This window comes from Oryctolagus cuniculus, chromosome 12 (assembly GCF_051225735.1).
Source record: "Oryctolagus cuniculus isolate XC-2025 breed Fujian yellow rabbit chromosome 12, ASM5122573v1, whole genome shotgun sequence".
NCBI lineage: Eukaryota > Metazoa > Chordata > Mammalia > Lagomorpha > Leporidae > Oryctolagus > Oryctolagus cuniculus.
In genome coordinates, this window is record NC_142878.1 from 95138129 (window position 1) to 95162005 (window position 23877).

General features: G+C 41.0%; 1 protein-coding gene across 1 annotated transcript in view; it reads right to left on the reverse strand.

The window, feature by feature from the left end:
* Nucleotides 1-23877, reverse strand: part of LOC138844713 (protein sidekick-1-like) — a 71131-nt gene that overhangs the window by 45961 nt on the left and 1293 nt on the right. The window lies entirely within an intron of this gene.

Consider the following 23877-nt stretch of genomic DNA (forward strand, 5'->3'; position numbering starts at 1 on the left):
TGTTAAGAGTGATCTTAACAAAATCACTCCAGAAACAAATTCCTACCAAAGATCAGATGCAATTCTAGATGGCACAATGGTGACTTCAGCTGAGGATGTATTACATTTGAGTTACAGCGGGTGAATCAGACACAAAGTTCAGATTAGGGGCTAGAATAAGGACATACAGATGAACTTATGTGCTTAGGCTATGAAAGCTGACAAGACTAGATGAGACAAGAAAGCTAAGACCAAAGATGATACCTAGGGAACATCTAAACGTAGGAGGTAAAAAATGAACAGAAATCAGTATAAAACCCTAAAAAGCAACTCACTCCAAAAGCTCAGCTATAACTGATTAAGCACACAACATACTGAGGCATTAAGAAAGAATCTCTGGCCTCAAAGATCCTTAGTACAATGGGAGAGTTTATACATACATAACTTAACACTACACAGCAACTTCTGAGTACATAATACCAACAAATGCTATGGGACATAGGGAAATGTTCTGGTTTTGAGAGATTTGTGAAGGAGAATATATCTGAGTTGATCCCTCCATGGATATTGGGGTGTAAGCAAAGGAGAAGAGAGAATAGAATCACAGGAAATAACCAAGAACAGTATGTGGAGTTTTCCATAATTTTAGCCCGTCTTTGCAATTTCTCTCACTGAATAAAAGAAAATGATCAGATAGTTGAGTGTAGGTAAGAGACTGGCTGTGGCAACAAAGAGGGGCACTTGCTCACTTTGATGCAGATCCTTCTCATTATTTTCCTATGACCAAAAATCTAAATCCAAAATGAACATTCACTTAAAGGCTTAGATTTCTAGTTGAAGATAAAAGATCCATTTGGAAGTAAAAATTATTTTTGAAGGACCCATATCTGTTACATGTGGAGCTTCAGACTATGAAATATAGCAAAGCTTTCCACAGAACGCGCTTCAGGGTAGCCAATGTTCTGACATTATATAGTAATTCTTACCAGAAAAATAAAAGGATGATAAAATGTAATGGAAGAGGGGCCGGTGCCATGGTGTAGTGAGTAAAGCCACCGCCTGCAGTTCCAGCATCCCATATGGGCCTTGTTCGAGTCCCGGCTGCTCTACTTCTGATCCAGCTCTCTGCTATGGCCTAGGAAAGCAGCAGAAGATGGCCCAAGTCCTCGGGCCCCTGAACCCACATGGGAGACCCGGAAGAAGCTCATGGCTCTGGATCGGCACAAGCTACATCCATTGCGGCCATCTGGGGAGTGAACCAGTGGGTAGAAGACCTCTCGTAACTCTGCCTTTCAAATAAATAATTTTTTTTTACATTTTTTTTATCTTTTATTTAATGAATATAAATTTCCAAAGTACGTCTCATGGGTTACAATGGCTTTCCCCCCCATACCGTCCCTCCCACCCACCACCCTCCCCTTTCCCACTCCCTCTCCCCTTCCATTCACATCAAGATTCATTTTCGATTATCTTAGTATACAGAAGATCAGCTTAGTATACCTTAAGTAAGGATTTCAACAGTTTGTTCCCACACAGAAACATAAAGTGAAAAATAATAGATGATTTTTTTAAATGATGATGAAATCAGATCAGACCTATTGTCATGTTTAATCCCAGTGAGAGTCAAGTTGGGAATTGATAGTTTCTTTCTTTTTTTTTTTTTTTAACAGAAGATCAGTTTAGTGTACATTAAGTAAAGATTTCAATCGTTTGCACCCCCATAGAAACACAAAGTGAAATATACTGTTTGAGTACTCGTTATAGCATTAAGCCTCAGTGTACAGCACATTAAGGACAGAGATCCTACATGAGGAGTAAGTGCACAGTGACTCCTGTTGTTGACTTTACAAATTGACACTCCTGTTTATGGCATCAGTAATCTCCCTATGCACCAGTCATGAGTTTCCAAGGCTATGGAAGCCCCTTGAGTTCTCCGACTCTTATCTTGTTTAGACAAGGTCATAGTCAAAGTGGAGATTCTCTCCTCCCTTCAGAGAAAGGCACCTCCCTCTTTGAAGACCTGCTCTTTCCACTGGGATCTCACTCACAGAGATCTTTTTGCCAGAGTGTCTTGGCTTTCCATGCCTGAAATACTCTCATGGGCTTTTCAGCCAGATCCGAATGCCTTTAGGGCTGATTCTGAGGCCAGAGTGCTATTTAGGACATCCGCCATTCTATGAGTCTGCTGAGTATCTCACTTCCCATGTTGGATCACTCTCCCCTTTATTTATTCTATCGGTTAGTGTTAGCAGATACTAGACTTGTTTATGTGCTCCCTTTGACTCTTAGTCCTTTCATTATGATCAATTGTGAACTGAAATTGATCACTTGGAATAGTGAGATGGTATTGGCACATGCCACCTTGATGGGATTGAATTGGAATCCCCTAGTATGTTTCCAACTCTACCAATTGGGGCAAGTCAGCCCGAGCATGCCCCAAATTATACATCTCTTCCCTCTCTTATTCCCACTTTTATGTTTAACAGGGATCACATTTCAGTTAATTTTCAACACTTAAGAATAACTGTGTGATAATTACAGAATTAAACCAGTCATATTAAGTAGAACAGACAAAAAAAAAATACTATGAGGGATAAAAAATGTAATGGAAGAAGTATAGAATAAAAGTCAGGTTAGGAATGAGGCTTTCTTAAGAACACTGTTTAATGGGCTACATACACAGCTTTGCTATAGCAATCCCACATTTAGAAATCTGTAGCACATATACAGCAGCACCAGCTGCTGGAATAGCAAAATACTGGACATAACCCATGCAACTGGGCTCAATAAACCATGGTATATCCATACAACAGGATATGACCGGGGGGGGGGGGAGGCATTCCCTATGTACAAATTGGAGAGATTTCCATACTATATTGTTAAGGGGGGGCGGGGGACAGGCACAGAAAACTTTGTGCTTGAAATGCTACCATTTATATAACACTAGGGAAAATTAAAATATGTGTATTAACAAAAAGAATACATGAATAAACAAGAAACAGAATGGGAGAAACTATTTTTAAAATCATGCACCTGATAATGGTTTAGTGCCCAGACTGTATAAAAAACTGCTACAACTCCACAACAAAGACAACGCAATACAAATAGGCAAATGACTTGAACAGGCATTTCTTTAAAGATGATATTCAAATGGCCAGCAACCATATGGAAAGATTATCATCACTAAATATTAGAGGGAAAGATGGGGCATACATTTGGAATATCAGTTGAGAAGCCACTCATTATACCCTCATCCCATATGGGAGTGATGGTTTTTTTGTTTTTTGTTTTTGCCAGGCAGAGTTAGACAGTGAAAGCGAGAGAGACAGAGTTATAGACGGTGAGAGAGACAGAAAGGTCTTCCTTCCATTGGTTCACTCCCCTAATGGCCGCTACGGCCGGTGCTACGCTGATCCGGAGCCAGGAGCCGGGTACTTCTTCCTGGTCTCCCATGTGGCTGCAGGGACCCAAGCACTTGGGCCATCCTCTGCTGCCCTCCTGGGCCACAGCAGAGAGCTGGACTGGAAGAGGAGCAACCAGGACTAGTACCCAGCGCCCCAACCAGGACTAGAACCCGGGGTGCCGGCACCGCAGTCGGAGGATTAGCCAAGTGAGCCACGACCCAGCCAGTGATGGGTTTCAGTACCGGCTATGCTCCCTCATTTTAGCTTCCTGCTATCGTGCATCCTGGGAGGCAGGAGATGGCTTAAATAGTTGGGTACCTGCCACCTATGTAGGAGACCTGGATTGAGTTCCTAGTTTCCAGGCATTTGGGGAAATGAATTAGCAGATTGGTATCTTTCTCTCAAATATTTTTTGAATTAGGTAAAAATCAAAACCAGAATGATATTACATTTCACATCTATTAGGTTAACTACAATAAAAGAAGAAATAACATCAATGTTTGCAACAATACAAAGACACTGGAATTCTCACATATTGACAATGGGAATATAAAATGGTTCGGCCACTCTGGAAAGCAGTTTGGCCATTACTCCAAAATTTAAACTAAAAAGTACTATAAAATCCAACAATTTTGCTCTTAAGTATTTACCCAAAAGCATTTGAATCAGAAACTCAAATACATTAACATGAACGTTCATGGAAGCACGACTCAAAACCACCAAAGGGTGGAAACAATGCAAATGCCCATCAATGTAGGACTCAAGAGATAAACTGTGGCAAACTCACCATAATGGAATACTACTCAATCACAAAAATGAGGAAGTACTGACACATGCTACAACACGAATCAAGATGCCAGGACAAAGAAGCTAGACACCAAAGGTCCTGTATTGTTCCATTTCTGTGCAATCTCAGAATAGGCAAAGCTATACAAACACAATAGATTAAAGGTTCTCAAGGACTGAAGGGAGGGAAGAATGAGGAATGACTACTTAATGGGTATGGGGTTTCCTATGGGGGTGATGAATGTATTCTGGAACTAGACAGAGGTAGTGAGAGCACAACATTGTGACCATATCAAATGTCACTTCATTATTCACCTCAGGACGGATAATTCTATGCTATATGAATTGTACCCCAACAAAACAATTCTTAAAAGAAGCAAGCTAATAAAAATGGTAACCTGTAAGGGGAAGAGACAAGTGGGCTGGAGGGGCAAGGATGTATGCAAGACTTCCGAGCACATTTTCCTACACAGTTCAGCCTTTGAGTCCTGCAAATGTGTGTATAAAATACTCAAAGAATTAAAAAAAAAAACTACATTCCCACTAATAAATTTAAAGTAACTTTCCCTTTCTCTTATGAAGAATGTTTCTTTGGAAAGTAACCCCAGTTATTTTAAGATCCTTACAACATCTTTAACTATTTAGAAAAGAAGCATGGTTTGTCATTCATGTAGCCTGCCAGTCTATCATCACACTGATTCAGCATCAATCAGTTGTGTGCCTTGAGTTACTCTCAGGACGTCAAGACAGGTTCTGATACCTTCTCATGTTCCTCGGCTCAGCCCCCACAGCCAGTGGTAGCAGGACAGGCCAAAGAACACGGCTCAAAGGCTGACCACCCACAACTGTGTCCTTAGTACTGCACTGGAAGAAACATACATGCTCTGAAGAAATCAGCTCAAATTAAATGACCCAAGAAAATCAAAGATGACTTTCTAATTCCTTTTACTTTGATTTTGAGGCTTCGAAACAATTTGACAAAAAATTCCATAGTACCATCTTGCCTCCAAGTTTTTTAAAGTCTTTGGGGGTTCTAGAAAGATATTTTCTTTCACATACAATTAATACACTTATTAGTTTTCATTTCAAGAGCCTTCAGTAGATAAGCTCTGAAATATCTTAAAATTTTAGAACTAAGAGATATCATGAAATACTGTGCTATATTATGAAGAGTTAAATTTCGGAAAAAATACACCAACTTCAAGAGCTTTGTGTTTGTCTCTGTCAAAGTCTATGGGCAACATTCAATTTTTATAGAGTACAAAGTTTAAATTAAGACTGCTTGGTCTTCCTTTTTTTTAAAAAAAAACACACTTTCCCTGACAGTATCAATGTACTAGCTTCTCTAATTCTTAAGTTCCAACAAAAATAACTACCTTCAACTTTTTTGGATAAACAGTATAAGGCTTGCTTGCTTTCTGATAAAAATCCTGGAGCCAGGAGCTTCTTCTGGGTCTCCTACATGGGTACAGGGGTCCAAGTACTTGAGCCATCTTCTGCTGCTTTCTCAGTTAGCAGGGAGCTGGATGGGAAGTGGAGCAGCCAGGACTGGAACCATAGGTAGTACTTTTTACCTGCTATGCCACAATGCTGGCCTCAATTTGCTTTCATTCTAGAAGCAGTATAAGACAGATGACAGTTTTTGTTTGTTTTTGTCTTTGTTTTTTTTTTTTTAAGAAAAATGACAAGCCCCATACCTCAAGTGGGACTTTTTCTGGCCATATTTAATATTACTAAAACAGAACAAGAACAACTGCTTAAAATACAGAAGTTCTTTGGCTAAAATCTCAAAGATCATACTTTGATTCAGAAATCTTTACTTATTTGTAAAGAACAAAAATCAGTCTGAATGTTTCATCTATTTTTAGGGATTTTAGCCCTATTTTTAGGGATTTGGAGGGGTTGAAATCAATGTAAAATAAGGCTAATGCTAAATAGCAATTTATAATAACATGAGTTCTCATTCAAAAAATAAATGCACTCTACTTGTAGCTTTCTCCAGAGTCCAAGGTGTGTATAAAAAGAGAACTTGTAAACAAAGGACAGGAGAAATAGCAAAAAACTCTAACTTCAGAGAAGAGCAAAGATGTCTGGAAACTGGAGTCTCTCATAGGCCTAATTACTGGAGTGCCTGTGTTGGGAGGGAGAAGAGTGGCTGTGAGCACGAGGCTGGAGTTTCTGAAGCCCATGTGGGCATCTGTGGGCATCTTCCACCACTTCTGGGCAATTCTATTAGGCAAAATCGAACTTGTTCTTTCTCGCTCAGAAAAGACAGCTTGTCTTGGTACCAGGGCATCTCTTTAAATGTTCAAATTTTAAGAAACGCATAGGCAAAAACAAAGGATCAAGAGTGGGCTAACCTTGAACAAACAGAAGAAGAAAACAGATTGTTCTGGTTTTTTGTTCATATTGACAATCAAATTGAAATCCTCCAACAGGACACTGCAAATGTGTTTCAAGTGCTACATTTCCTCCACTGACTGCAACTGAATGGCAAAAAGGGCATTAGAATCAGCAGTCAACAGACTAACAGACTAACACTAGATGCCTTTGGGAGTGGGTAACAGACCCTTCTCCATCACTGCAGCAGACAATGACAGAAACTCAAAATGGACAAAAATACTATCAAACACACATAGATAGGTCATCCAAGTAGTGAAAACCCATCAGGCCAAGATGCCAGAGAACACACTCCACAGGATTCAAAATCACCTCTAAAATCTAAGCCACCAGCTGGTGGGTGTGGATAGATCACACTGATGACAATCAAATCCAGACATTCTCACAGGCACTCAGCCACTACAGGGTCCTCCACAAACCATTCTGGGAGCAGCGGTCTCATCTCCCTCAAGCACAACACCTGGCAGACCCCTGTCAAGAAAGACCCATCCCTCCCCTGTGAAGACCCTTCTCTGAAGAAAGGTGGGGGGCTGCCCATGGCTAGACTGCTTGCACTCTGACTAACAACACCCAAGCAGCTAGGGAGGTAGCTCTTGTGTTTCATACACCACAAATTTCTGTTTTTCACACATACACACACGTACTATACTATGCTTACCAGTTCCTGGGAGGCCCCAAAGCCTGACTTATCACACCAATTTGTATTCAACAATGGGCTGCTGATTCTCCACCCCACTTCATGACTGGCCCCTGTGGATCTGTCTCAGGGGCTACCCCAAACAGGCCTACACTGTCGAAGGGCTTCTGTGGCATCTCAGCCCCACATTTTTCACTTGGTGCTAGATGGCATCTATGTCAAAATCTCTATTCTATCCCAGCTGAACTCCCAATCACAGAAAGAATCATACTGTCTAGTGACTTGAATAAATTTGATTGCCAATACTAAATTTACTCTAGAGCCTCATCAACAGAACTATTCCTTCTCTGCTTTGTTTTTTAACTAAACCACCTAATGCAATGGCAGGGCTGAAACAGTAGGTCAGTAAAGTCACCAACAAGCCCAAAACACTCCAAAAAGTCAAAGAAATATCCAACATTTGTTGGAGAAAGTGCCAGAAGGCTAGAGGAAGAGACTATCAACAAAAGACTAGAAGAAAAGGACAACCAACACAGTTAAAAGGTCACGAAACAAGTAACAAACAATGACTCCTGTGTATTCTATTTTAGATGAGGAAGGAGAAATATATTAGGGGTTCATCTGATCTGATAAATTAATGACTACAATAATGGTTATGATTTATTAAGCAAGACACAGTGCTAAGTGTTCTACATACATTATGTCTTCTAATCCTTAGAAAAACCTTGTGAAAGAGAATAACTTTGTCTTATAAATGAGCACCTGAAACACACACAGATTACATAACTTGCTCAAGGTCACATAGTTCATGAATGGCAGAGTCAGAATCTGAATTCAGCTCTAAGACTCATGACACCACACTACAGTACATGACTTAAAACCTGACTTAAACCACAGTTTCTATGTGCATAAGGTTTTTAAGATTTATTTATTTACTTGAAAGGCAGAGAGAGGCAGAGGCAGAGAGAGAGAGAGAGAGAGAAAGAGAGAATAAGTCTTCCATCTGCTCATTCACTCCCCAGATGGTACCAACGGCAGAAGCCGGCAGCTTCTTCTGGATCTCACACGCAGGTGCAGGGACCCAAGCACTGGACCATCTTCTCCTGCTTTTCCAGGCCATAGCAGAGAGCTGGATCAGAAGTGGAGCAGCCGGGACTCGAAACGACACCCATATGGGTTGCCGGCACTGCAGGCAGCAGCTTTTCCCACTATGCTACAGTGCCAGCCCCTGTACATAGGTTAACAAGGTATCAGTATGTGCTAATATGAAGTAACGTCTAAGATACAGTAAGTCAAAACAGGTTAAGTGTGCTCCAGTCAGCCCCTCTAGTACACTACCAGGTGTATAAGACAAAGGACTGGAGGGAATACACATAGAATCACCAACATTTCCGAGACTGGAACAGTGGCAGCCTTAAATAAAGGCAACTGTGGATTTGAGAATCCGGAAAGTACACACTTTTACTACTGCCTTTTGCTATGGTAAGAATTTAACCAACTCATGTCATTTTTCATAAATAAATACATAATAAAATAACTGCTAAAACCAAGATCCTGTAATGAAAAGATACTTTGGCAGCCTCTGCTCACAAAATCTGAACAATCTAAAGAACAAAGGAATGCCCATTTTAATCCAGCATTCTTTTTAGACGTCTTCATCATCAACATTGCTCACATCCTAAGTATGGACCAAACCAGCTTCTACCCATGGAAAGGAAAAGGCTGTTCCTATGACCCCAGAGAAGACATTGCAGAAACCTAGACAGAGGCGTGGAAAGAAGAAAGGCCACTCTAACATAGTCAACAAAGCAGAGAAGAATGGGCAGAGGACAGACCCAGGGGAATATGGTCACTGAACAAAGCTAAAAAGATGAAGCATGGAACCATCTAAGCAAGGTTAGGACATGGAATTTTCCAGATGCAAACAAAACCCCTAACACTTGAAGACTAATTTCATCTGTTGAAATGAATAATACTCTTGAAGAGGGGTGGGAATTTGGGAGGGAGGGAGGGTGGAGGGAAGAATCATTATGTTACTAAATTTGTACTTATGAAATGCATGAAGTTTACATATGTTAAAGAAAGAAGTTGCTGTGAAAACAAATCAGCATTTTTCTACTTACCTTTACTTTTAGAACTGCTGTAATTTTATGGTCATTCAAAATTGTTGGCAATGCTTATTAGTGCCCTCCCCACCCATTTTCAAAAGGTCTGAATACTATTTGCTTAAAGAGCAGAAACTCTGGACAGTTTAAGCATAAAGAGGGAATTCACTGGAAAACAAACTGGAGTAAAAACCTAACATCCAAACCTCAGTATAGACATGAACCAGACCAGCTCCAGGCTATAGGGATTTGTAGAGCTCCACAGAAACAAGGCAGGTCATGATGGGCAGAGAGATGGCCAGTGGGTCCCCGAAACTGGTATATTGTAGCGAGTCAGGTGCCACCCAGTAGTTGCCTACTACACTACAGCATTCACAAAAAATGCTCTAATTTACATTTGTACATTTAAAAAACTCAAATACTCTACATACTAAATTCATGGACATTTAAATTCACAAATTTTCACTTACAACCACATGCTTCAAATATTATTGCGCATACCACCATAAAAAAGTCAATGTGCTACATAGATTCCATATCAGAGTTGTTATTGGAAGAATCTTACAGTAGAATCATAAAGATTAAACAGCACTAACCAGAAATCAATGGTACAAATATGTTTATCAATTCATCTTTCAAAGGAATTTTTTGTTCTTACAATGAGCCTGTAACTTAAGAAACGGCATGCCATGCCTTTTTCAAATACATGAACAAAATAAGGCCCCAAACAATAATTTAAGTTCAAACAGAATTTAATTTAAGCTCAAATAGAAAACAGGCACTGAAATCCAATGTCCACTCACATGCTCTCAGGATGAACCAATTAACTCTTTAATTCCCCATTCCTCCTGAAATCCACTAACACCACATTGCACTCAATTTTAATTGCTTTCATAATTTAAAAAGGTTACAAATGCTTGCTGTTTGAAGCAGACTATTGAAAAAGAAAAGAAAATATTCCTCCCCCTCTACAACACAGAGATAACTGTGTCAAGCAGGCTGCCCTACTCCTTCAACCGTACTCATTACACTATAAAAAGCCAAGTAATTTCTTACTTGCTATTTACCTAAAGTTACATCCCCATTACTTTGTTTTTCTGAGATTTTACATCATTTCTTCTGTATAAAGCAACAGATGCTCAAAGAAGATCAGAAAACAGAGACAAATAAAAGGAAAGACCCACAATCCTACTCACCAAGAGGCAATTGCCATCTCAGTGTTCTGGCTCCAGATCCTTTTACACTTGTACAGAGGGCACTTCAAAAGTTCATGAAAAATCAAGTTTAAAAGATGAGCTCTTGGCCGGTGCCGTGGCTCACAAGGCTAATCCTCCGCCTTGCAGCGCCGGCACCCCGGGTTCTAGTCCCAGTCGGGGTGACGGATTCTGTCCCGGTTGCCCCTCTTCCAGGCCAGCTCTCTGCTGTGGCCCGGGAGTGCAGTGGAGGATGGCCCAAGTGCTTGGGCCCTGCACCCACATGGGAGACCAGGAAAAGCACCTGGCTCCTGCCATCAGATCAGCGCGGTGCACTGGCCGCAGCGGCCATTTGGGGGGTGAACCAACGGTAAAGGAAGACCTTTCTCTCTGTCTCTCTCTCTCACTGTCCACTCTGCCTGTCAATAATAAAAAAAAAAAAGATGAGCTCTTTCATACAAAGAAAATGAGAAATCCATGCAGTTTTTTCATAATATACATTTTCCATGAACATCTCCAAGACCTCTCATATATGCTGAACACTTTTCATGTCAACTGGAGCCACTCTACAGCACCCTTCCTAAAACCTACACAGTACTGTAGTCCTCATACATGCTATATGATCCACTAAAAAAGCAGCCAGAAAGATTCAGATCCTCTTCATTTTGGCCAGGATCACCTGGTGTTGACTGGAACACAAGAGACAGAGGACTCAAGCCAACCCTGCCTATACCATAAAAGCAAAATCACAGAGCAGGTTAGGTCGCCCAATGTGTCCTCACTAACTGATTTGTGTCACTCCCCCTCTTCGTGGAGGAACGACACAGGACCCTGCGCTGTTCTTTCGTCTGCTCGGCCCTCCCCGGGTTTGCTGCTGGTTCTTCCCGCGTTGGCTACCGTCCCTTCCACCTCTGTGGAAGGGCGGTTCCCCCTGCCACTTTTCCCCACTTCCGCGGGGGAGCGGCACACCGCCGGCCGGCTCTCTCGGGGGCTGCACAGGTGTTCCTTCAGATGTTCCTGGTGCATGTTGTCTCTCTCCTCCTTTATAGTCCTCTTCCGCCAATCCCAACTCTGCTACCCACATGCCGAGTACGCTGCTCTCCTCCAATCAGGAGCAGGTCCTGCTGTTTATTGGTTGAACTGGAGGCAGCTGTGTAGAAGCTGTTTCCTCCTCTCCCAGTGCCATATTGTGGGAGAGCAGATGCATAGAATAAGTCTTAATTCCAGTAACTTAGTCTAGTCCGAGTTGCTCCCCACAATTTGGGATAATTTATTCACATGCCAAATGAGGTTGGCATTGTTTTTTAAAAATCTCTTTTGTTGCCAAGGGTATCTAAAATGAAACTCAGTTTATTCATCCAAGAAACAAAAACTTTGAAGGCCAAGTACTTGTGAATTTTTTCCTAAGTTTTAGTCACAGCTAATAAATGCTAAATTTTTTATTTGCTGTGAAGAATTGATCTACATTAGAGGCATTTTACAACTTGTTTCATGCTTCTGGTTGCACAGAAAACAGCAGTTAGAAATGTAGACAATTTTTGACGAACTGTAATCCTCCACATTAGATATAAGTAACTTTCAAAGTTAAGGAGTTGTTGGTGAGCAACCATCAGCCAACTAAATATCAAGTTACCTCATCAACGAAAATGACTGCTTTCTCAACTGTCCTTAACTCTCAAGCACTAAGGTTATCTTAACCATGTACTTTTTTCCATGTATATGCTTCTTTGAATTGTTGTTAAAAATACCTTATCCTTTTGGCATTTAAAGTAGCTGAAAGCCAAGAAGACCCAAGTTTTGTCTTCCCCTATCCATGGCAGCAAAACCCCAGTTCAGAATGTAACTTGAAATTCACTGCCTAACCATGGAGGTCTTGATGTTTGGCACCTGTTCAGCAAGAATCCTATTATTCTATAAGCACCAAGTTCAAGTCCTCTGGCTCAGTCTTTCTTCCTCTTACATCTCTGTTCTCGGAATCGCCGCACCTCAAGCAGGGCCTGCTACTTCTACCCCTATTCATGTCCCAAAAGCTGACCTCTCAGACTCTCTGTGGCTTAAAACTTCCGCCTCACCTCAACCCCTCCACCAGCCACGGTGAACTGCACTGCAGTAACTTAGTATCAGTGCACTTCTGCCCTAATCAAATGTAAGCTCCATGAAGTAACAAACAATTTTATTTAGCATTATGCCTTTACTGCCTTACACATCTTACTCGCTAAAGCAAACTGAATTACCTATGTTCTCCTTAATTGACAAAAACCACACTTATCATGTATACTATGTTGTTTTGAAATAAATATACTCTGAAGAATGGCTAAAGTCAATTACAATGCCCAGTAGTTCACAAACTTTTTGTAGCAACAACAGTTAGAATCTACCATCAGCAAATTACAAGAATAAAATACACTGTCATTTCCTAGAGTCACCTGCCAATGCAGACAATCCACTGTCCTCAGGTGCTTGTTTCCTAGTGTTCCACCTATGCTGTGTCTAGGCTTGAATTTGTTTTAATCCAGCTTGATTTCACTATGCTTCTGGACCCTAAGAACTCGGGCCTTGCAATGACAATGAAAGATTTCTCAACCATTTATCTTTTTTTTTTCTTTTTTTTTTGACAGGCAGAGTGGACAGTGAGAGAGAGAGACAAAGAGAAAGGCCTTCCTTTTGCCGTTGGTTCACCCTCCAATGGCTGCCGCGGCTGGCGTACCGCGCTGATCTGATGGCAGGAGCCAGGTGCTTATCCTGGTCTCCCATGGGGTGCAGGGCCCAAGCACTTGGGCCATCCTCCACTGCACTCCTGGGCCACAGCAGAGAGCTGGCCTGGAAGAGGGGCAACCGGGACAGAATCCTGCGCCCCGACCGGGACTAGAACCCGCTGTACCGGCGCTGCAAGGCAGGGGATTAGCCTAGTGAGCCGTGGCGCCGGCCCATTTATCTTCTAATAGTTCCTCCCCTACTCCCTATTTCTGGAAATTCACAGAAGGCAATACTGAACCTCTCATTCTCAAGTTCATGAGTTTTAACTTCTCATTTTCCATTCTTTATTCCTCAGTACTGTATTCTAAGCAGTTTGATCCAATCTCCTTTAAAATCAATAGCTTTCTCTTCAATTATATCTACAACTATTTAACCTGCCCATTGAGGTTACTTTTTAAAATTTAATGACTATAATTTCCATTTCTAAGAATTCAATTTGGTTCTTTTCTGTGTTCTTTTTCTCATCTGCAATCTGCAATCTTTCACTGGGGTCTTACCTCTCATCTCCAATCATTTTAAATAAATAATCTCTTTCATATGTCCTATCATCTCTACCTACTGAAGTACTAATTATCTTATTGATAATCTGCTCTCTTTCATAGTAATTCATTTCATTGTGTGGCTGGACAGCTGTGTATTGTAAGCTCATCTTTGGCACGAGCTGTTTCTTTAGTAGACACCAATGAATTGGCTCTGCAGGACAGCATCACAGTTCCTTCTAAGGGCTCTATTAGTGTCCATTGTTGTGGACTAGGTTCTGTGCTAATTTCTCAGCTTGACGGTTAGATTTTAAGAAATTGTGGATTTGAACTCACTCCCATTGTGAGCTGCAGCCTTGGAATTTAGATGTCTTGTTGGTTTACTGTTTATTATTAATCCCAATTATCACCAGCCCTGAAGCACAAGGTTCTCTGCACTTTCTCAGACTAGCAGTCAAGTTGTTCTCAGCCTTCTCTCACAGATGTAACAGCCCATCATGATTTTGTGCTGGAGGACCTCCACTCCACCCTCCTACTGTATGCAGGCCTCACACCACCTCTGCTCCTTCAAGAGATCCTCCAGACCAAGCCTGTGGCACTTGTACCCTCCCAGCTGTCAGTTTTCACCTCTGGCACAAGGCATTTCATGGTCTTTCAAGCTCGCAAATGTTTTGGGCTATTGTTGCTATATTTTGTCAGCAATTTCTGTGCTTATAGGAGAGTAAGATGGGCAGTCTCCATATGAGCTGTGTTGGCAATGTCGCTGGAAGCCTCCAGTAGTTAGAACATACAAAGCTGGAACATTAACTTCAGAAAATTGTGATGATTACTTCCATTTTGCCAATGACAATGGCCTACATTTTTTTCAGCCTTGACAACAACTTTCAAATTTGGGGTAAAAAAATTCAAGACATACTAAAATCATTTTGTCACTATTTCAAACGCCTGTCTACTCATTTAATAATTCTAATTCATCTTGTATCTCACTCCTAGAATTTTAGTGAAATCAGAAGACTGGAAAAGATCACCACTTCCCATCTAATCAATGAATCCAATGGTCTTTTTAGTACTCATCTCATTCACCTCTCTGCAGCAATATTTTTTGATCATTCCAGTTTTTCTATTCCAACACTACCTCAGGTCATTTTTTTCTTTACTGTTCAATTTATTTTTTTAAGATTTATTTATTTATTTATGTGAAAGGCAGAGTTACAGAGGGAGGGAGGGAGGGAGGGAGGGGAAAAAGGAGGGGGAGAGAGAGAGAGAGAGAGAGAGAGGTCTTCCATCTGCTTGTTCACTCCCCAGATGGTAGCAACAGCAGAAGCCAGGAGCTTCTGCCAAATCTCCTACGTGGGTGCAGGGGCCCAAGCACTGGGGCCATCTTCTACTGCTTTCCCAGGACACAGCAGAGAGCTGGATTGGAAGTGGAGCAGCTGGGACTCAACCGTCGCCCATGTGGCATACCAGCACTGAAGGCGGAGGCTTAGCCCACTCCACCACAGCACCAGCCCCGGTCATACATTTGTTATCGCTATGTTATCAATCATTTCCTAATATATGCCCTTAACTCTCCCCTCTAGAATTCTTCCAGTAAACCATAATCAGATTAATATTCCTATAATAGTTCTCTCCTTATATGAAGCATTCACATTCTCCATCTCCAATACAGTGACTCATTATTCCCTAATACTGAGAAGACATTTTGTGGATTTCTAGCCACCAACGTGTAAACAGTAACACCACCTCACAAGTGCTAACTGCATACTATGTACTTGATAAGGCGCAAAATACCTCACCTGTTATCAATTGATCCTCACAATACCTGTATGAAGAAGGTTCAACTACTACACAATTCTTCAGGGATGAGGAAAATAAAGCTCGAAGATTAAGTAGCCAACTCAAGAAAACACAGCTAGCAAGAGGCTGAGTCAGTTTTATTTTATACCAAGTCCAGCCTCTTAAACAGTGTATATTATCCACAAGCACTTGTACCCAAAGCCCCTACCCTTCCTGTGACTGTAAAAAACATCCATCCAAACAGCCTCTTAAAAGCTCTGCCTGGTTGCTTCTATAGGGACCTCACACTAATGCACTCAAAACCAAAATCAGGATCACACTGCCCACGCTGTGGTGGTCCAATCACAGTGAAAAACTTACTACCCAACCAGTCATGCAAGTCAGAAACCAGAAATCACCCTTATTTTCTCACTCACCTACATCTGCAACCTATGACCAAATTCTGACCATCTTCTTCCTCTCTAACCTTTACGGCATCCATCTTCCTCCAGCCCAAGAACCACACCACCCTTGCCCAGCTGCTACAGCCTAACTCATCTACATTCTCATTTCTTTCAACCCATTCTCCACTGTGCAAAACAAACCAAAAAAGCACATCCTCCCCAAAAGATGATTTTAAAATACAAATCTTATTTTTTCATCAATTTGAGACTCAAAATCATAGCTTTAAGTCCATCTTTATTCCAGAGTCTGAAACTATAGGAATGCAAGTATTGGTGACATCTGGGTTTCAGTAACAAAGCAATTTGCAGTGAGCCAAAAATGATGCCAGGACAGAAAGAGGAGCAAACTGAGAAATGATGACTAAGAGGACAGCACCTGAGGTTTTCAGCACTTGGCTCCAGTGACTCCTGAAGCAGAGCAGAAACCTAAACCTGCCCACATTTCAAGGTATTTTTCTCATTACACTGTGATACCCCAGGACCCTTCCAGAAAAACCCTTTTTCTCTAAAGTAGTTCAGACTAAGTTTCTAGCTTGCAACCAAGATTCTTTGCTAAGAAAAAGGCTTTGAAAGAACTATGGTAACACACTTAAAGATAGTATACCTACAAAGCAAAAACTGAAATTCCACATAAAGTAAAAAATACCTTTGCCTAGCATATATATACATACAGTCTATGTTTGTAAACTCATGCACCTCTTCCATTTAAAGATGTTACATAAAATGCTTTAGGTCAAGCCCATGCTTTCCTTTATGTTCTCCAAACCATCACAGTAAGGGCTTGATGAAAGCTGAAAAAAAAAAAATCAGGGGCAGGCATTTGCCCTTCCAGTTAAGACACCTGTGTCCCTATTAGAGTACTGGGGCTCAATGCTCAGCTCTGGCTCCGGAGTCCAGCTTCTGCTAATCCAAATCCTAGAAGTAGCAATGATGCCTCAAGTAATTGGGTCCCTGCCACTCACATACAAGACCCAGATCAAGTTCCTGGTGGCTGGTTTCAGTCTTGGTCCAACCACAGCAGGTATCCAAAGACTGAACCAGTAGATTGGAGCACAAGCTGTCTCTCCCTGCCTCTCAAATTTAAGAGTACTAACAATTTACATCAGAAGTAAAAGCGTAACTATACAATATAAATCAGGGCCCGCACTGTGGCATAGCGGTAATGCCACTGCCTGCAGTGCCGGCATCCCATATGGGTGCTAGTTCAAGTCAAAGCTGCTCCACTTCTGATCCAGTTCTCTGCTGTGGAGGATGGCAGACCTCAGAAGGCAGTGGAGGATGGCCCAAGTCCTTGGGCCCCCGCACCCACGTGGGAGACCCGGACAAAGATCCTGGCTCCTGGCTTCAGATCAGCACAGCTCCATCTGTTGCAGCCAGTTGGGGAGTAAACCAGCAGCGAATGGCAGGTAGGTATCTCTCTTTCTCTCTCTCTCTCTCTCTGCCTCTCTGCCTCTCTCTGTTTAACTGACTTTCAAATAAATAATCATTTAAACAAATACAAAATCATGTTATGTCCCTGTTTCTTTGGGTACAGCCCACACAATACAGCATAAATGCCAACTCTATCTAGGTGACTGAACTTTCCCCACCATTCTCTTTCCTACTTGTGATATTGCATCGTCAAGTATTATAAACTCACCTTGCTCTTAACCAAAATTTTACCTATTGCATAAATACGTTGTAAAGTAGTGTGTCACAGAAGAAACAAAGGAGTTGTGGAAACCACAGATTATATTCTATGCGAAGACTTTTTCTGTTGTCATCTGGTGGTTTGTATATAAAATCAACACTGACTTCCATCATACAGAGGGGCTTGGTCACACACAATCTTGTTCTTTCTGCATCATCTCCAACATCTAGGGAGAAGTCAAGGCAGAACTGAACCTCACTCTGAAAAAAACCCCTCTCTGACAATCAGAAACATACCACAAATAAATTTAGGACTACATTGAAAAAAAAAAAAAACCCCACAGACACTACCACCCCTGGAAGTGACCACCTTGTGTAAATGTGACTAGGTTACAACAATGACATAAAAAAAATTCCTCCTTATTTCACGTCTGAAATACTCAGATTTCTTGGGGTACTTAAGTTCCCACCCCCAATTATTATCAATAGTCACAGAGACAATAGTAGGAGTCATATTTCTCCCCTGGCCACCACAGTCACTCTTTGGTTACTTCCCCATATTCTTTTCTTGAAAATATCACCTGTGTTAAATCAAACTTAGAGTACTGCAAATCTCACAAGCTAAAGAATCAAACTTACAGAGTACTGCAAATCTCACATGCTAAAGAATCAAATCCAGAATACAGAGTTCAGAAAAAGCAGCACACCACTGCACGAAAACCTGATTTTTTTCTGCATCATAATACGAGTTCCAGGGTCTAGCCCATTTTCTAAAGTTCACATCTGCAAACACTACTCGATTAAAAATCATAATATTTTTTAAAATACAGCAAAGCCAAAAACATCAAGAAGTACCTTCTTAGCCCCATTCCACAAGTTAATCTCCAAAGATCAGTAAATAAATAAATCTTATCAGTTGTCAAGAAACTGGATTGATAGCTGTATCTTCACTAGATATTGCCTGAGCATTAGTGTCAACTAAGTCTATTACAGTGAAAAATAATTCTTGTGTTAATTTTAAGGACTCTCTGCTTTACTAAAAGTCCTTAATGAAGACAATTAAGCCAAAATAACATGAGGTTGAGCACAGAAAACTCAAAACACCAACTACTAATCTCTTTCATTACTTATGGTCACTGTCCAGTAAACAGCAACATTCTTACAACCAATTCCTATCCCACATCTTGTTATATCTCTCAGAGCATCAATTACCTTTGGCAGATTTCTATTAATCTCATTACTCTTTCTTCTTCTGACCACTTAGATAAATTTTCTTAAAATAAGATGCTTATTTAATTCTCCAAATTTACAGCTTACATTGATAAATTATGCCACTAATTTGCTTTAGAGAACCTAAAATTTTGAGCATGAACCATTGTACGGCTAGAGGAAATGCATCATGTGTTAGCAGCATCTCAGGAGAAATGCTGTCTTCAACACTGAACATACCTGGCAAACTAAAATGAAGAGAGTTAAATTCTAGGGACTAAGACATATGGAATTACAGAATCCCCAAAGAGGAGACACACTTAGAGAGTCTGGTAAGGGCAGAAAAGATGTGACAACATACAGAAGATCAGAGAATCAGAGCAGAACAGATTTGAACAGTGAGTCTAACCGCCTCCCTCTGTATAGATGAGCAAACAGAGCAAGAGAGGCTACCCGACTTGCTCACACTGCAAGGCAGTCACAGACGAAATAAAACCAGAGCTACCGACGCTTAGCCCAATGCCTTCTCCATTCACTACATCGTGTTCCTAGGAAAGCTTTATTAAAAATATTCTCATTCCCACAAGAACCACAGGGGAATGGGGCCAGCCTAATGCAATGATTCTCTGGCTTTAGAGCTGTCAGGAAGCCAGATCACCTAAATACCAACACAGCAAATGCATCAACAGAGATTCCTGAAGCAATGATCCCAAATATTTGTGGGCGTGTATGCTTGGATATAGTAAAACTAGTGTTAATATAATGAAGTTCCAAGATTAATTGCAATAAACTTCTTCACAACAGGTCTCAGGTATGGTCAAACTATGACAGTTTTGCATTTCAGGAATTCACTAAAAATTTTAACTGTAATTTCTATGTGCTACCAGAGGATGGCAGAAGGTGCCACTTGCAGGCTCAACTAACCATATATTCTCCCTCAGGATTATGGGTACAGTTGTTCATGACTTTTTAATTGGGAAGTGTACAAATTCAGGGGAAACTTTAAGAAAATGTGTTACAGAACCACTGAAGTCAAATCAGAATAAAAGGACTACATGAACTAAGATACTCACCTACATTACACACAATATATCATTGTATACCAAGAGTATTTAAACCAACTGAAATCAACAGCTTTGCTTTTCTAACTTAAGTGTCCCTCTTCTTCATACTATCCCTTTCACCCAGATTTTCATTCCCACCCTCTGCTTTCATGAATTGGACTTCAAGGGCCTACTTTCAGAACTACCATTTTCTAAGTTGCTTAGAGAAACTGAAGCATGAGCCATCACAATGCAGTTTGTGTTTCCTCCTGCTGCTATGTGCATTCCCTTCTCTATGTGTAGTCAGGCAATATCCCTAGCCTCCCGGCTCCTGGACACCTTGAGGAAGGCCAGAGAGCAAGCAGAATGACACTGCCTGCCACAGACCAACGCCATTTCACACACCCCATCCTATGCACCAAAAACCACCCAAGGGCTCCTCAAAAAGCCCATGGCTATGGGTATGGTGAAAAAAAATGCATGAATTTCACAACTTTTTTGGCCAACATACTTCCATTTTTTCCAGGAATTTTTTGAAGTGGTACATTTAACTAGAAAGACTTATCATTCATCACTTAATTACCCATTTAACTTGCAGTCTTTCCACTTTGTTTCACCTAAATATTTGAGAGCACAGGAAGCTTCCTGGATGTACAGGGTGATAATGGCTATTACTGGATTTGCAAGGCCAACAAAGTAGCCAATAACCACCTGTTAAATATGCAACAGCCCAAGCAAGGTAGCCTGGGACTCCTAGAAACTCAAGTTAAAGTTGTGAAGGGAAGGGGCCAGGGATAAGAGGAAGAGGGGCAATGAATCACTTATCGATTCACAGAAGGCAGTGCGGGCTCAAAGGAAACCAGACTTGCAGTGACCTCGATCAACACTGTGCTGTAATTTCCCCAGCAAACAACTGACAGAAAAGCCTAATTAGGAGACCACCCAGGACTGGCAACTGACTTAACACAAGTGAGCCAGGCCACAGGAAAGCATGCTAGGGTGGCAGAGAACCCAGAGATTATGAGATCAACCATCACAAGAATAAAAATGTAACAAGAGAGACAAGAAGCACTTGTCAAACTTCTAAAAAATGCCCAATTCTGAGAGTCAACAGACCTCAAGTGGAGCTCAAATTTTCAATTATTTTTAAGATTTCACCGGTGATTATGATGCATGCTCCAGATGAGCACCCAAGTAGGAGCTCAGCAGTCTGCACAGGAATAAACAGAACTCGCAGCTTAAAAGCAAGTAGCTCAGAGAGATCATGAACCTGGGACAGGCGTTAGTCAAGACAGGTTTAAGGTCCATAAGCTGCCGGAATGACTTGGGGGATGACTGGACACCTAGGACAATGTCTGAAGGAAAACTGAATCCTGTGATCTCACTTAAAGGCTAAGCGCTGCGGTTCTTAAACTTGGCTACACATTCTAATCAGCTGGAGAGCCTGGCTCTCTCCACCCAGGTCAAACCTCAAATCCATTCAACAAAGTCTGGAAGAGAGATGGAGGCGCAACACTGAAAGCTCCCAAGTGCTTCCAATGTGCACCCACGTTTGAGAAACACCAGCTTAGAGAGTTCTGGGGAAATCAGCAGACTAGAGTGAGGAAAAACAAAGCAGTATACATCAGTGGTTCTGAAACTCAAGTGTATGTCACAATCCCACAGAAAGCAAGCTGCAGCTCAAGTTAGCACAGAAGGAGGTGGTCCCTTAAAGTTTTAACAATCCTCCAGGGAGCCGGTGGGTGGGGGAGAGTGTGTGCTCAAAGTTTGAGAGCCACTGGCCTAAGAGACTGGAAACAACTGCAGGGAGAAACTGCATGCTATGAACAACCAGGGACGGTAACTGACAAGAGCACTCCTATCCCTCTGGGACTGATGAGTACAAACTCCATCTATGATGTGTCCTGAAAACCACCAGAACCAATACATCAGCAGTCAAGCTAAAGGCACCACTGACCACATGTGATACTTAGGATCCATCCTTCTCCCAAGCCACTCCTATCTGGCTTCTCAGCAGAAAGTATAAAGAAAGTGTGTATTGCCACCTGCCTTTCAGAATTAAAGATTTGGCTTTTTAGGTATCTAGAAAAGTCAAAAGCAATTAAATAATCACCAATAATCAGTGTGCAACTCTTTGTTACCATGTAGAACAGAGTTACTCCAGAACATTAAAAAGGTTTTTTTTTTTTCTTTTTTTTTTTTCTGTAAGATCTGAACTGCCTCCAGGGTCAACAATATCTTCTTTTGTAACTTCTGCTGATTATTTGTAACTTATACTGATAAATGATGCATTTATTCTCTTCCAGGATGATATGACCAAGCCTACCCAATAGCTTCACCTCGCTACATAGTAACAACATGGTGCTTATGACCAGTTGCAACTTACTGATAACTACCCCATTTAGAATATTACATTGTATCTGATAAGATTCAAGAGATCACACTCCTTGCATATGACCAGCTCATCATCCCATCAGAAATTGCTATAGCAGCACCAGAATTTTCATTTTCAAGATACATGAGCTTTTGTCAAACGGTGACATCTCCTCTGTAATATGAATTTTCAATGATATAAAAAATGATGGATATATTTTACACATTTCACAGAGAACAGAAACCTGTCAATGAATTTAAAATTTGTGACAATCTATTTGAAATTCTACACTAAAAGATCTGTACACTTTTACAAACCATATAAATGTAAAACAGATACCAATGTTTTTACCACAAGGAATAAAATATTCCTCCCTAAGAAAGTTTGGCAGTTGCCTTAGTATTTTAATTAATGTATTTTCATTCATTTTTCATCTGTAAAAATACTTCAAACAGCCTTCAGAGTGCCAATGACCAAAACTTTACATCCATGTAATAAACTTCAAAACAAAGCCACTGATTTTCCCCACTGTTTCAATCTGTGCACATCTTCAAACATGTAAATGCAAATATCTTACTGTAAAGTGCAAGTCACTTTTTTTTTAAGTTTTTTTTTTTTTTTGAGTTTAAAGAAACTCAAAAGGCTTCCATAGCCTTGGAAACTCATGACTGGAGCATAGGGAGATTACTGATGCCATAAACAAGAGTGTCAATTGGTTAAGTCAACAACAGGAGTCACTGTGCACTTACTCCTCATGTGGGATCTTTGTCCTTAGTGTGCTGTACATTGAGATTTAATGCTATAACTAGCACTCAAACAGTATTTTTCACTTTATGTTTCTGTGTGGGAGCAAACTGTTGAAATCTTAATGTATGCTAAACTGATCTTCTGTATATAAAGAGAATTGAAAATGAATCTTGATGTGAATGGAAGGGGAGAGGGAGTGGATAAGGGGAGGGTTGCGGGTTGGAGGGACATTATGGGGGGGAAGCCATTGTAATCCATATTCTCCTTTGGAAATTTATATTCATTAAATAAAAGTTAAAAAAAAGAAACTCAATAATAAAACACCATTTCTATTCTAAAGGTCAAATCAAGTGATTTCAATTTCTTCTGTTAAACCTGGCTTCTCTGGCAATCCAGATCCCATTTTACAAAATGACTTAACAGACGCCTTGCTTCCAGACTAAGATATTAAGCAAGAAGCACAAATAAAAATGAAAACTGTACAACTAATGCTGGAGTTAAATTGAGCATAAGCAGGACGATTTGTTTTCACGCAGTAAGACCTCACGGAACCCATTTATGAACCCCTGGGGGAGGCACCATTCAGATACTATTAGATAAGCAGTTTAAAAATTTTGAGTTAGTTTCTAAACTGTGGCATGCGGGCTTTCAATTCAGACCGTCAACATGCTGGTGCGTTTGAATCCTTTCCTGTGCAGTAAGCTAAATCATCTGCACGTGACGCAGAACACAGCTAACTGGAGTTCAAGGCTGTCCCACGTCAGTCAACCTCCGAGTACCCAGTTCCTCACCGAGATGGTTTTCCAGGATACAGCTAATGAACACAGCCCAAAGTTAATTTGACTAGCGCTGCCAACAGCAGAAGAGCCTGGCTAACCTACAGACCTCATCCGAA